General features: G+C 50.8%; 1 pseudogene across 1 annotated transcript in view; it reads left to right on the top strand.

Annotated features, from left to right (window-relative positions):
• LOC147109703 (HEAT repeat-containing protein 4-like) overlaps positions 1-13,983 on the top strand; it is an 84,371-nt pseudogene that overhangs the window by 58,725 nt on the left and 11,663 nt on the right. Inside the window, exons 5-6 of the transcript XR_015080151.1 lie at positions 229-423; positions 4,098-4,232. The product of XR_015080151.1 is annotated as a HEAT repeat-containing protein 4-like (transcript). The remainder of the gene's footprint in view (positions 1-228; positions 424-4,097; positions 4,233-13,983) is intronic.

The raw sequence follows: 13,983 nt of genomic DNA, 5'->3' as shown, positions 1-13,983 counted from the left end.
GAGGCAGCATAAGTAAGGGAAGAGATAATGAGAGCTCCTTCTGAGATCAGAGGAAATAGTGAGGCTCAGGATGTTGGAAGAAGGAGAAAGAAGAATGGTGGCGGGATCAAAGATAAAAGAGACTTTCAGAAAATGCGTCCTCAAAGAATTGAAAGGAGCTTCATTGATGCTCAACTTGTTTCTGCTGCAAAGCTAGTGGAAGCTCTGATTCCATCTTTACCCATGCAGGATCTGAGAGGGTGTCGATAGGCCTGAGGAGGTGGACAGCCCTGCCCACTCTAGCTGATTACACCATGGAGCAAGGACTGAGACTACCAGACTACGAACAGGTGGAGAAACCGGTGAAGAAATCTTTTAAAAAACGAGAGGACCTGCAAGTGATGCGCAACATGGTCGCAGAGTGGATCAAAGCTTGGCGCATATGTAAGTTTAGTGTTTCCCCCCCCACAGCTTCTGAGAGAACAGAGTTTCACACGTTCCACGGGCACTGACTATTGCTGGAGTACAGGTTTTTAATTTTTTTATATATGCCCAGTTTTGAGCTGCAAGATCTGTTCTTAATCAGTCCCATTTAACAGGGTGGTAGTGCCACACAACATGATGGAGGGTGTCCTCAGTGTGAAGAAGGGACTTCATTTCCACAAGGAACCACATGTGGGTATGGAGTCGCATACAGGCCAGACCGGGTAAGGACGGCAGGTTTCCAGCCCTAAAGGCATGAGCAAACCAGTTGGAATTTTATGACAATCCAATAGCTTCATGGACACTTTTATTGATACAAGCTTTTTATTACAGATTTATTGAATTGCTTTTTTTAAACTGAATTTGGTGGAATCTTCGGGTTATTAGTCCAGGCCTCTGCATTACTAGTCCAGTAACATAACCACTACATTGCCATACCCTCAGGCTCCACAGGCACTGAATCTCGCTGGGATATGGGTTCCATGGATGCCAACTCTCACTGGGGTACGGGTTCCACAAACACGGACTCTCAGTGGGGTACAGTTCCACAGGTACCGACTCCCACTGGGGTACAGGTTCCACGGGTACTGACTCTCACTGGGGTACAGGTTCCACGGGTACTGACTCTCACTGGGGTACAGGTTCCACGGGTACTGACTCCCACTGGGGTACTGGTTCCACGGGTACTGACTCTCACTGGGGTACGGGTTCCACAGACACTGACCCTCACTGGGGTACGGGTTCCACGGATACTGACTCTCACTGGGGTACAGGTTCCACGAGTACAGACTCTCACTGGGGTACAGGTTCCACAGGTACTGACTCCCACTGGGGTGCAGTTTCCAGGGGTACTGACTCAGTGGGGTACGGGTTCCACAGGTACTGACCCTCACTGGGGTACGGGTTCCACGGGTACAGGTTCCACGGGTACTGACTCTCACTGGGGTACAGGTTCCACGAGTACAGACTCTCACTGGGGTACAGGTTCCACGAGTACTGACTCTCACTGGGGTACAGGTTCCATGGGTACTGACTCAAACTGGGGTACAGGTTCCACGGGTACTGACTCTCACTGGGGTACAGGTTCCACAGGTGCTGACTCTCGCAGGGGTACAGTTTCTACAAACACGGACTCTCACTGGGGTACAAGTTCCACAAACACTGACTCTCACTGGGGTACAGGTTCCACAAACATTGACTCTCACTGGGGTATGGTTTCCACAGGTGCTGACTCTCACTGGGGTACAGGTTCCACAAACACGGACTCTCACTGGGGTACAGGTTCCACGGGTACTGACTCTCACTGGGGTACAGGTTCCACGGGCCCTGACTCTCACTGGGGTACAGGTTCCACGGGCACTGACTCTCACTGGGGTACAGGTTCCATGGAACACTGACTCTCACTGGGGTACAGTTCCACAGACACTGACTCTCACTGGAGTACAGGTTTCACAAACGTTGACTCTCACTGAGGTATGGGTTCCACAGGTGCTGACTCTCACTGGGGTACAGGTTCCACGGGTACTGACTCTCACTGGGGTACAGGTTCCATGGGTCCTGGCTCTCACTGGGGTACAGGTTCCACCGACACTGACTCTCACTGGGGTACGTGTTCCATAGGTGCTGACTCTCACTGGGGTACAGGTTCCACAGACACTGACTCTCACTGGATTACAGGTTCCATGGGTACCGACTCTCACTGGGGTACGGGTTCCACGGGTACCGACTCTCACTGGGGTACAGGTTCCACAAACACTGACTCTTACTGGGCTACAGGTTCCATGGACATTGAATCTCACTGGGGTACGGGTTCCACAGACATTGAATCTCACTGGGGTACGGGTTCCACAGACACTGACTCTCACTGGGGTACAGGTTCCACGGGTACCGACTCTCACTGGGATACAGGTTCCACAAACACTGACTCTCACTGGGGTATGGGTTCCATGGATGCTGACTCTCACTGGGGTACAGGTTCCACGGGTACAGACTCTCACTGGGGTACAGGTTCCACGGGTACCAACTCTCACTGGGGTACAGGTTCCACAAACACTGACTCTCACTGGGGTATGGGTTCCATGGATGCTGACTCTCACTGGGGTACGGGTTCCACGGGTACCGACTCTCACTGGGGTATGGGTTCCACAAACACTGACTCTCACTGGGGTACAGGTTCCACAAACACTGACTCTCACTGGATTACAGGTTCCACACACACTGACTCTCACTGGGGTATGGGTTCCACAGGTACTGACTCTTACTGGGGTACAGGTTCCACAAACACTGACTCTCACTGGGGTATGGGTTCCATGGATGCTGACTCTCACTGGATTACAGGTTCCACACACACTGACACTCACTGGGGTACAGTTTCCACAGACACTGACTCTCACTGGGGTACAGGTTCCACAGACACTGACTCTCGCTGGATTACAGGTTCCACGGGTACCGACTCTCACTGGGGTACGGGTTCCACAGGTGCTGACTCTCACTGGGGTACGGGTTCCACAGGTACTGACTCTCACTGGGGTACGGGTTCCACAGGTGCTGACTCTCACAGGGGTACATGTTCCACAAACACCAGCTCTCACTGGGTACAGGTTCCACGGGTCCTGACTCTCACTGGGGTACAGGTTCCACGAGTCCTGACTCTCACTGGGGTACAGGTTCCACAGGTACTGACTCTCACTGGGGTACAGGTTCCACAGGTACCGAGACTCACTGGGGTATGGGTTCCACAAACACTGACTCTCACTGGGATACAGGTTCCACAAACACTGACTCTCACTGGGGTACAGTTCCACACACACTGGGGTACAGGTTCCACAAACACTGACGCTCACTGGGGTACAAGTACCACAGGTACTGGCCCTCACTGGGGTACGGGTTCCACCGGTACTGGCTCTCACTGGGGTACAGGTTCCACAGGTACTGGCTCTCATTGGGGTACGGGTTCCATGGATGTTGACTCTTGCTGGAGTACAGGCTCCCTTCAGTACCTCAGTCAAGTGACTATTGTTTATGTGTGAACCCAAACAGTGATTCTCAGCAGGCTATTCGATCCTGTGGGGTGCACACATACCTTTGAGGGGTCCCTGGATAGTGATTGGCAGAGAGAACCCTGACCTACAGGAAACTGTGATATCCGGCACCGACGGGACCGAGCTGTTGCCGTCCCATCAAAACTACCGGACAAACCAGCGGTAATGTTAAAACATTGAGCTCCGTATCTAGCAACAAACCCTGTTGCTTAGCTTCTAAACAGTTGGCCGTAGCTTGCAAGCGTCTCTGTAGCTAAGCAACAGCTTTAGCTAGACCTTGCAGAGCCTGACTGGTGAAAAAAAAACAACGAAAAGAAAAAAAAACTTACTGAACCGACTCCTGAATTTTTCCGGTGGATCGAGCATCCCGGACAGTTAACCTCCGGATAAACCAAAGTTTCCTGTATTTCTTCCCACACACCCCTCCTGTTGCACTGATTGGTAATTGAACCTGTGACCTTACTGATGTGTGTAGCTCCATTACACACTGGATGGTGCTAAGATTCAAGGTTTGGTTTTATTAAGAATCCTGATATACCACATAAGGTGAAGGCAATGCTGTAATGTCCAGTTTTAATTTGTGTTGCTCTCTAGATTCTCATTGGCAGGATGTCACTGTGGAAGAACTGGAGAGAGACCTCAAGGCGATACACAGTCAGGTCCAGCTCAATGCCCTAGCAACCTGCGCCTCGGGAGCTACTGAGAGCCCAAAGCTGGAAGAAGACAAAGGTGTCATATACATTTATATACCGAAAAACGTCAAACTTTTTCAATTCCTTTTCAGTGATGCACTGTTCTTGATGTTTAAGACGTCTGCAGCTGTCCTTTCCTGACCTGACACTACCAATGGCACAAGGACTTGTGATCCTCGGTCTAGACTGGAGCAGTGTAGTTATATTGAAGGAAATTAGTGGGAGATTTATAGTGAATGGGGAAATTAGTGGGAGATTTATCGTGAATGGGGAATTAGTGGGAGATTTATCGTGAATGGGGAATTAGTGGGAGATTTATAGTGAATGGGGAATTGGGAGATTTATAGTGAATGGGGAATTAGTGGGAGATTTATCGTGAATGGGGAATTAGTGGGAGATTTATCGTGAATGGGGAATTAGTGGGAGATTTATCGTGAATGGGGAATTAGTGGGAGATTTATCGTGAATGGGGAATTAGTGGGAGATTTATCGTGAATGGGGAATTAGTGGGAGATTTATAGTGAATGGGGAATTGGGAGATTTATCGTCAATGGGGAATTGGTGGGAGATTTATCGTCAATGGGGAATTAGTGGGAGATTTATTGTCAATGGGGAATTAGTGGGAGATTTATCGTCAATGGGGAATTAGTGGGAGATTTATAGTGAATGGGGAATTAGTGGGAGATTTATCGTCAATGGGGAATTGGTGGGAGATTTATAGTGAATGGGGATTAAGGTGGGAGATTTATCGTGAATGGGGAATTAGTGGGAGATTTATCGTGAATGGGGATTAAGGTGGGAGATTTATCGTGAATGGAGAATTAGTGGGAGATTTATTGTGAATGGGGAATTAGTGGGAGATTTATCGTGAATGGGGAATTAGTGGGAGATTTATAGTGAATGGGGAATTAGTGGAAGATTTATAGTGAATGGGGAATTAGTGGGAGATTTATAGTGAATGGGGAATTAGTGGGAGATTTATCGTGAATGGGGAATTGGGAGATTTATAGTGAATGGGGAATTAGTGGGAGATTTATAATGAATGGGGAATTAGTGGGAGATTTATCGTGAATGGGGAATTAGTGGGAGATTTATCGTGAATGGGGAATTAGTGGGAGATTTATCGTGAATGGGGAATTAGTGGGAGATTTATCGTGAATGGGGAATTAGTGGGAGATTTATAGTGAATGGGGAATTAGTGGGAGATTTATCGTGAATGGGGAATTAGTGGGAGATTTATCGTGAATGGGGAATTAGTGGGAGTGTGGGAGACTACAGTCTCCCGCGTAAAGAAATAGGCAACACAGCGAGCTACAAGAAATAGGTCTTTACTCCAACTCTCACAATACAGTACTGAATTCGTAAAGCCCGCGAGCCTGTGATGACTCACGGATTGGTCACCTGCTGGAACCTGATTGGTTTTCCTTCTCTCAGCAGCAGGCAAGTCTGAACATGCCTTATTCCTCTCAGCTTGCAACTGTCTTGCGGGGGGAGGGGAATACAGCAGTTAAAAGGGGATTATACAGGTTTATCTACATACACACAGTGTTTCCCCAATGTGGCAACGCCACATACGCCCCCCCAGAATCCTCGTTAACTGTAAAAGTCAGTGTCTGCGGAGGTTTGACCAAACTGCCGTAGCGGCTGTAGTAGCCATCTGACGTGTGAGGAGGGCTGTCTGGGAGGTCGGCCAGTTGGTTCGTCGGCTGGTCTGGCGGCTGGTCTGCCGGTGGGCTGGTTGGACGGGCTGCCGGCGAAGGTGGGGCGGCGGCCGGGAAGTAAGGTTCTGGTGTGTCTTGGTCCTCTTGTGGGGCCGCCGCCAACGCGGGAGGTCTGCCCCGCCGTGGGGGAAGAGCCGGACGAACCGGGAAGCTAAGGTCCAGGTGCGCCGGTTTGAGGCAGTCTACTGAAATAAGGTCTGGCTTCCCGCCGACGTCGATAAGAAAAGCTTTGTCCCCTGTCTCCAATACTGAGAAGGGGCCGGTGTATGGTGCCTGCAGCGGGCCTCTGTGCGCGTCCCGGCGCACGAAGACGAACTCCGCATGTCGTAAGTCCCGAGGCACGTAGGACGGCTGCGGGCCGTGTTGCGAAGTGGGCACTGGACGGAATTGCTGGGCCGTGTCCTGGTGCAGGGAAAGCTGTCTGGCGGCCGACCACGGCTCCGTTGTCAGGGGGAGGAAGTCGCCTGGTACTCTGAGCGGTTGGCCGTAGACCATCTCGGCCGCGGAGGCGCGGAGGTCCTCTTTGGGCGCGGTGCGCAATCCCAGGAGGACCCAGGGTAGTTTGTCGATCCAGCTGGTGTCGGCCAGGCTGGCGCGGAGGGAGGCTTTCAAGGAACGATGAAAGCGCTCGCAGAGCCCGTTGGCCTGCGGGTGGTAGGCTGTTGTCCTGTGCAACTTGGTGCCGAGGCCGGCGGTGATGGCATTCCACAAGTGGGAGGTGAACTGGGGGCCTCTGTCCGAGGATATGTCGGTCGGCACGCCGAACCGGGCCACCCATGTCGAGACGAATGCTCGCGCGACGTCGGTCGTGGTGGTGGAGGCGAGGGGAACCGCCTCGGGCCATCTGGTGGTGCGGTCGACGATCGTGAGCAGGTGTGTGAAACCGTGCAATGGCGGCAAGGGGCCTACCAGATCAACGTGGACGTGGTCGAAACGCCTCTCGGGCACCGGGAAACACTCCAATGGCGCCTTGGTGTGCTGCTGGACCTTAGCGCGCTGACACGCCACGCATGTGTTGGTCCAGTCTCTCACATCCTTGTGGAGTCCAGGCCAGACGAACTTGGCGGACATGAGTTTCTGAGACGCACGCATCCCTGGATGTGAGAGGCCGTGGATGATGTCGAAAACTCGCTTGCGCCAGGCGGATGGGATGACCGGCCTAGGCGAAGGGACTGAGACGTCGCACAGAAGGGTTGTGCCGGCTGCGTGGAAGTGGATGTTGGCCAGAGTGAGGCTGGTGGTTGACGTCCTGAGGGCCTGGATCTCCGCGTCGGCGGCCTGGTCTCTCGCCATGCTGGCGTAGTCGACGCCCAGGTGCACTGCGTGGAGCGAGGGTCTTGAGAGGCAGTCGGCCACCAAATTGTCCTTGCCGGCGACGTGGCGGATGTCCGTGGTGTACTCCGAGATGAAGTTGAGTTGGCGCTGTTGGCGCGCGGACCAGGGTTCGGTTACTTTGGCCATGGCGAAAGTGAGCGGCTTGTGGTCCACGAATGCGGTGAACGGCCGGCCTTCCAGGAGGAAATGGAAGTGCCGGATTGCCAGGAACAGGCCCAGGAGCTCTGTCGAACGTGCTGTAGGCCTGCTCGTTCTTGCGCAGCTGTCGGCTGAAAAATGCCAGTGGCTGCCACGCGCCTTCGACCCACTGTTGCTGGACAGCGCCGACGGCGTAATCCGAGGCGTCCGTGGTGAGTGCGGTCTTGGCGCCCGGGATGGGGTGGGCCAGTAGTGTTGGCCAAGGCGCTTTTGGTCTGGTGGAAGGCTGTCGCCATCTCGCTGGACCAGGTGAGTTGCTCTTTGCCCGTTTTGCCCCTGGTGGCTTCGTAGAGGGGGCACATGAGTGAGGCGGCCTTGGGCATGAAACGATGATAGAAATTGACCATCCCCAAAAATTCCTGCAGCGCCTTGACCGAGGTGGGCTGGGGAAAGTCCACCACCGCTTGCACCTTGGAAGGTAGGGGAATGGCTCCCCTTGGCGAGATTCTGTGGCCGAGAAAGTCAATTTGGGCTGCTCCGAACTGGCATTTGGCCGGGTTGACGATTAGCCCGTGTTGGCTGAGGCGCTGGAAAAGAGAGCGCAAATGCGCGATGTGCTCGGCCTTGCTGGTGCTGGCCACGAGGATATCATCCAGATAGACGAACAGGAAGCTCAGGTCCCGTAGGACGGAATCCATGAGCCGTTGGAAGGCCTGTGCGGCGTTCTTGAGCCCGAAGGGCATGCGCAGGAACTCGAACAGTCCGAAGGGGGTGATGACCGCCGTCTTCTGGACGTCTGCATGGTGGACGGGGACCTGATGGTAGCCGCGAATCAGGTCGACCTTGGAAAAGACGGACTTTCCTGCTAGGTGTGCCGAAAAGTCTTGGATGTGCGGAATGGGGTATCTATCGGGCGTGGTGGTGCCATTGAGCCGTCTTTAGTCACCGCAGGGGCGCCAGCCACCGCCCGGCTTGGGCACAATGTGGAGGGGGGATGACCAGGGGCTGTTCGAGCGGCGGATGATGCCCAGTTTCTCCATCATGGCGAATTCTTCTTTGGCCACCGCCATCTTGGCTGGGTCCAGGCGTCTGGCTCGGGTGAACACTGGTGGTCCCGTAGTGGCGATGTGGTGCTCGACACCATGCTTGGCTGCCGCGGCTGAGAAGGTCGGTTGTGTGAGACTCGGGAAATCTGCGAGTAGGCGGGCGTAGTCGTCATCCGCCGGGGCAGAGCAGGAACCGACGAGGGCCGGGCTGTTGCTCTGCTGGCAGGCCAGTGAAGCGAAAGTTGCTGCGTCGATCAGGCGCCTGTCGCGGACGTCGACCAGGAGTCCGTGGGCGCAAAGAAAATCGGCGCCCAGCAAGGGATGTGCCACCGAGGCCGTCACGAAATCCCACGTAAATCACTGGCCGTTGAAACAAACCTCGGCCCGTCGCTTTCCAAAAGTAGCAATGACTGCGCCATTTGCCGCCACGAGGGGTGGGCCGCTGCAGCCTGCCTGGATGTCGAGCTGGGAGGCAGGAATTATGCTGCATTGGGCTCCGGTGTCGCAAAGGAATCTGCGCCCTGAAAGGGAGTCGTTTATGTACAGCAGTTTACCTGCGGTGCCGATGGCCATCGTGGCGGCGGGGGTGCGGTCGAGCGGGCCTAGACGGCGGCGCGGGGCTGGCGCGTTGGGCCGGGCGGCCATCTTGGTTTGATGGAAAGAGCAGGGTGCTCTGCAGCGTTGGGCCTTGTGGCCGAAACGCGCGTGGTATTAGCATAGTTCTGCGGCCTGGCATGGCGGCGCGCGCTCGGTGGTGTCGGGGGGCCTCGCGGCTGCACAGCCGAGATGGGCGACGGCGAAGACTTTGTGCGCAGCGGCTGCCGGTTGTACGCAGTCTGTGATCGGGGACCCCGCGAGGGCAGTCTGTACCTGCTGAGGAAGCAGGCTGAGGAAAAGGGCCCGAAACAAGAAGCACTGCGGTTCAGAGCCCAGGAGCGCAAGCATCCGGCTCACCAACTGGGTTGGGGGAGAGTCGCCGAGGCCTGGTAGTGAAAGAAGCCTACGGGCCCTCTCCTCCCCGGACAGGCCGTAAGCCTGCAGCAAGCGGCCCTTAATGGTTGAGTACTTGCCGGTCTGTGGTGGGTTCCCCAGCAGGTCGAGAACTTCGGCGGCGGTGGAGCTTGCTAGTGCTGAGACTACGTGGAGGTACCTTTCTTCATCGTCTTGAACCCTGCGAAGGGTGAATTGGGCCTCCGTGTGCGCGAACCAAGCTGGTGCTTGGTGTTCCCAGAAGGTGGGGAGCTTCAAGGACGCGGCGCCGGCCGAAATCGGGCTGCTGCTGGTTGCCGTCGGGTCGTTGCTGGCCTCTGTAGGGCTACGTGAGTCGGGGGCTTCGGCCGCCGACATTCGGGGTCACCAATGTGGGAGACTACAGTCTCCCGCGTAAAGAAATAGGCAACACAGCGAGCTACAAGAAATAGCTCTTTACTCCAACTCTCACAATACAGTACGGAATTCGTAAAGCCCGCGAGCCTGTGATGACTCACGGATTGGTCACCTGCTGGAACCTGATTGGTTTTCCTTCTCTCAGCAGCAGGCAAGTCTGAACATGCCTTATTCCTCTCAGCTTGCAACTGTCTTGCGGGGGGAGGGGAATACAGCAGTTAAAAGGGGATTATACAGGTTTATCTACATACACACAGTGTTTCCCCAATGTGGCAACGCCACAGGAGATTTATAGTGAATGGGGAATTAGTGGGAGATTTATCGTGAATGGGGAATTAGTGGGAGATTTATCGTGAATGGGGAATTAGTGGGAGATTTATAGTGAATGGGGAATTAGTGGGAGATTTATCATGAATGGGGAATTAGTGGGAGATTTATCGTGAATGGGGAATTAGTGGGAGATTTATCGTGAATGGGGAATTAGGACATTTATCGTGAATGGGGAATTAGGACATTTATCGTGAATGGGGAATTAGTGGGAGATTTATCGTGAATGGGGAATTAGTGGGAGATTTATAGTGAATGGGGAATTACTGGGAGATTTATCGTCAATGGGGATTTAGTGGGAGATTTATCGTGAATGGGGAATTAGTGGGAGATTTATCATGAATGGGGAATTAGTGGGAGATTTATCGTGAATGGGGAATTGGGAGATTTATCCTGAATGGGGAATTAGTGGGAGATTTATAGTGAATGGGGAATTAGTGGGAGATTTATCGTCAATGGGGAATTAGTGGGAGATTTATCGTGAATGGGGAATTAGTGGGAGATTTATAGTGAATGGGGAATTAGTGGGAGATTTATCGTGAATGGGGAATTAGTGGGAGATTTATCGTGAATGGGGAATTAGTGGGAGATTTATCGTGAATGGGGAATTAGTGGGAGATTTATCGTGAATGGGGAATTAGTGGGAGATTTATCGTGAATGGGGAATTAGAGGAAGATTTATATTGAATGGGGAATTAGTGGGAGATTTATCGTGAATGGGGAATTGGGAGATTTATAGTGAATGGGGAATTAGTGGGAGATTTATCGTGAATGGGGAATTAGTGGGAGATTTATCGTGAATGGGGAATTGGGAGATTTATAGTGAATGGGGAATTAGTGGGAGATTTATAGTGAATGGGGAATTAGTGGGAGATTTATGGGGAATTAGTGGGAGATTTATCGTGAATGGAGAATTAGTGGGAGATTTATCGTCAGTGGGGAATTAGTGGGAGATTTATAGTGAACGGAGAATTAGTGGGAGATTTATCATGAATGGGGAATTAGTGGGAGATTTATCGTGAATGGGGAATTAGTGGGAGATTTATCGTGAATGGGGAATTAGTGGGAGATTTATCGTCAATGGGGAATTAGTGGGAGATTTATCGTGAATGGGGAATTAGTGGGAGATTTATAGTGAATGGGGAATTAGTGCGAGATTTATCGTGAATGGGGAATTGGGAGATTTATTGTGAGTGAGGAATTAGTGGGAGATTTATAGTGAATGGGGAATTAGTGGGAGATTTATAGTGAATGGGGAATTAGTGGGAGATTTATCGTGAATGGGGAATTGGGAGATTTATAGTGAATGGGGAATTAGTGGGAGATTTATAGTGAATGGGGAATTAGTGGGAGATTTATCGTGAATGGGGAATTAGTGGGAGATTTATCGTGAATGGGGAATTAGTGGGAGATTTATAGTGAGTGGGGAATTGGGAGATTTATAGTGAATGGGGAATTAGTGGGAGATTTATAGTGAATGGGGAATTAGTGGGAGATTTATCGTGAATGGGGAATTAGTGGGAGATTTATAGTGAATGGGGAATTAGTGGGAGATTTATAGTGAATGGGGAATTAGTGGGAGATTTATAGTGAATGGGGAATTAGTGGGAGATTTATAGTGAATGGGGAATTAGTGGGAGATTTATAGTGAATGGGGAATTAGTGGGAGATTTATAGTGAATGGGGAATTAGTGGGAGATTTATCGTGAATGGTGAATTAGTGGGAGATTTATAGTGAATGAGGAATTAGTGGGAGATTTATAGTGAATGGGGAATTAGTGGGAGATTTATAGTGAATGGGGAATTAGTGGGAGATTTACCGTGAATGGTGAATTAGTGGGAGATTTATAGTGAATGAGGAATTAGTGGGAGATTTATAGTGAATGGGGAATTAGTGGGAGATTTATCGTGAATGGGGAATTAGTGGGAGATTTATCGTGAATGGGGAATTAGTGGGAGATTTATCGTGAATGGTGAATTAGTGGGAGATTTATAGTGAATGAGGAATTAGAGGACTGTGGGAGGAAACCGGAGCACCCGGAGTAAACCCACGCAGTGGGAGATTTATCGTGAATGGGGAATTAGGAGATTTATAGTGAATGGGGAATTAGTGGGAGATTTATCGTGAATGGGGAATTAGTGGGAGATTTATCGTGAATGGGGAATTAGTGGGAGATTTATAGTGAATGGGGAATTAGTGGGAGATTTATCGTGAATGGGGAATTAGTGGGAGATTTATCGTGAATGGGGATTAGTGATTGGGGAATTAGTGGGAGATTTATCGTTAGTGGGAGATTTATCGTGAATGGGGAATTAGTGGGAGTAACACTAACAATAAGGAGAGTCACCCTGTGAATAAGGAACAACAACAACAACTTGTATTTATATAGCGCCTTTAACGTAGTAAAATGTTCTAAGGCACTTCACAGGAGTATAAGAACATAAGATGTAGGAGCAGGAGTCGGCTATTTGCCCCTCGAGCCTGCTCCACCATTCAATAAGATCATGGCTGATCTGATCTTGGCCTCAACTCCACTTCCCTGCCCGATCCCCATAACCCTCGACTCCCCTTACCATTCACAAATCTGTCTATCTCCGCCTTAAATCTATTCAATGACCCAGCCTGCACAGCTCTCTGGGGAAGAGAATTCCAAAGATTCACGACCCTCTGAGCGAGGAAATTCCTCCTCATTTCCGTTTTAAATGGGTGCCCCCTTATTCTGAAATTATGCCCACTAGTTCTAGATTCCCCCACGAGGGGAAACATCCTCTCTGCATCTACCCTGTCGATCCCCTTCAGAATCTTGTATGTTTCAATAAGATCCCCTCTCATTCTTCTAAACTCAAATGAGTATCGGCCCAACCTGCTCAACCTTTCCTTATAAGACAACCCTTTCATTTCTGGAATCAACCTCGTGAACCTTCTCTGAACTGCCTCCAATGCAAGTATATCATTCCTTAAATAAGGAGACCAAAACTGTATGCAGTACTCCAGGTGTGGTTTCACCAACAGTTGTAACAGGTTGTAACAGGACTTCCGTACTTTTATACTCCATTCCCTTTGCAATAAAGGCCAACATTTCATTTGCCTTCCTAATTACTTGCTGTACCTGCATGTTAACTTCTTGTGATTCATGTACAAGGACTCCCAGATCCCTCTGTACCTCAGCATTTTGTAAACTCTCCCCATTTAAATAATTGCTTTTTTTTTCTTCCTACCAAAGTGGATAACCTCGCATTTTCCCACATTATACTCCATCTGCCAGATTTTTGCCCACTCACTTACCCTATCTATATCCCCATGGAGATTATTTGCGTCCTCCACAAAATTTGCTTTCCCACCTATCTTTGTATTATCAGCAAATTTGGCAACATTACACTCGGTCCCTTCATCCAAGTCATTAATATAGATTGTAAATAGTTGAGGCCGCAGCACTGATCCCTGCGGCACCCCACTAGTTACAGTTTGCCAACCTGAAAATGACCCATTTATCCCGACTCTGTTAGTTAGCCAATCCTCTATCCATGCTAATATATTACCCCCAACCCCGTGAGCTCTTATCTTGTGTGTGGCACTTTATCGAATGCCTTCTGGAAATCCAAATACACGACATCTACTGGTTCCCCTTTATCCACCCTGCTCACTACATCCTCGAAGAACTCCAGCAAATTTGTCAAACATGATTTCCCTTTCATAAAACCATCTTGACTCTGCTTGACCATATTATGATTTTCTAAATGTCCTGCTACCACTTCCTTAATGATGGACTCCAGCAGTTTCCCAATGACAGATGTTAGGCTAACTGGTCGATAGTTGCCTGCTTTCCGTCTCCCT

The sequence above is a fragment of the Somniosus microcephalus genome, chromosome 12 (assembly GCF_052327205.1).
Source record: "Somniosus microcephalus isolate GS21.2 chromosome 12, FLI_Smic_1.0, whole genome shotgun sequence".
In the NCBI taxonomy this organism is placed as follows: Eukaryota; Metazoa; Chordata; class Chondrichthyes; order Squaliformes; family Somniosidae; genus Somniosus; species Somniosus microcephalus.
This window is presented reverse-complemented; position numbering and strand designations above follow the sequence as displayed.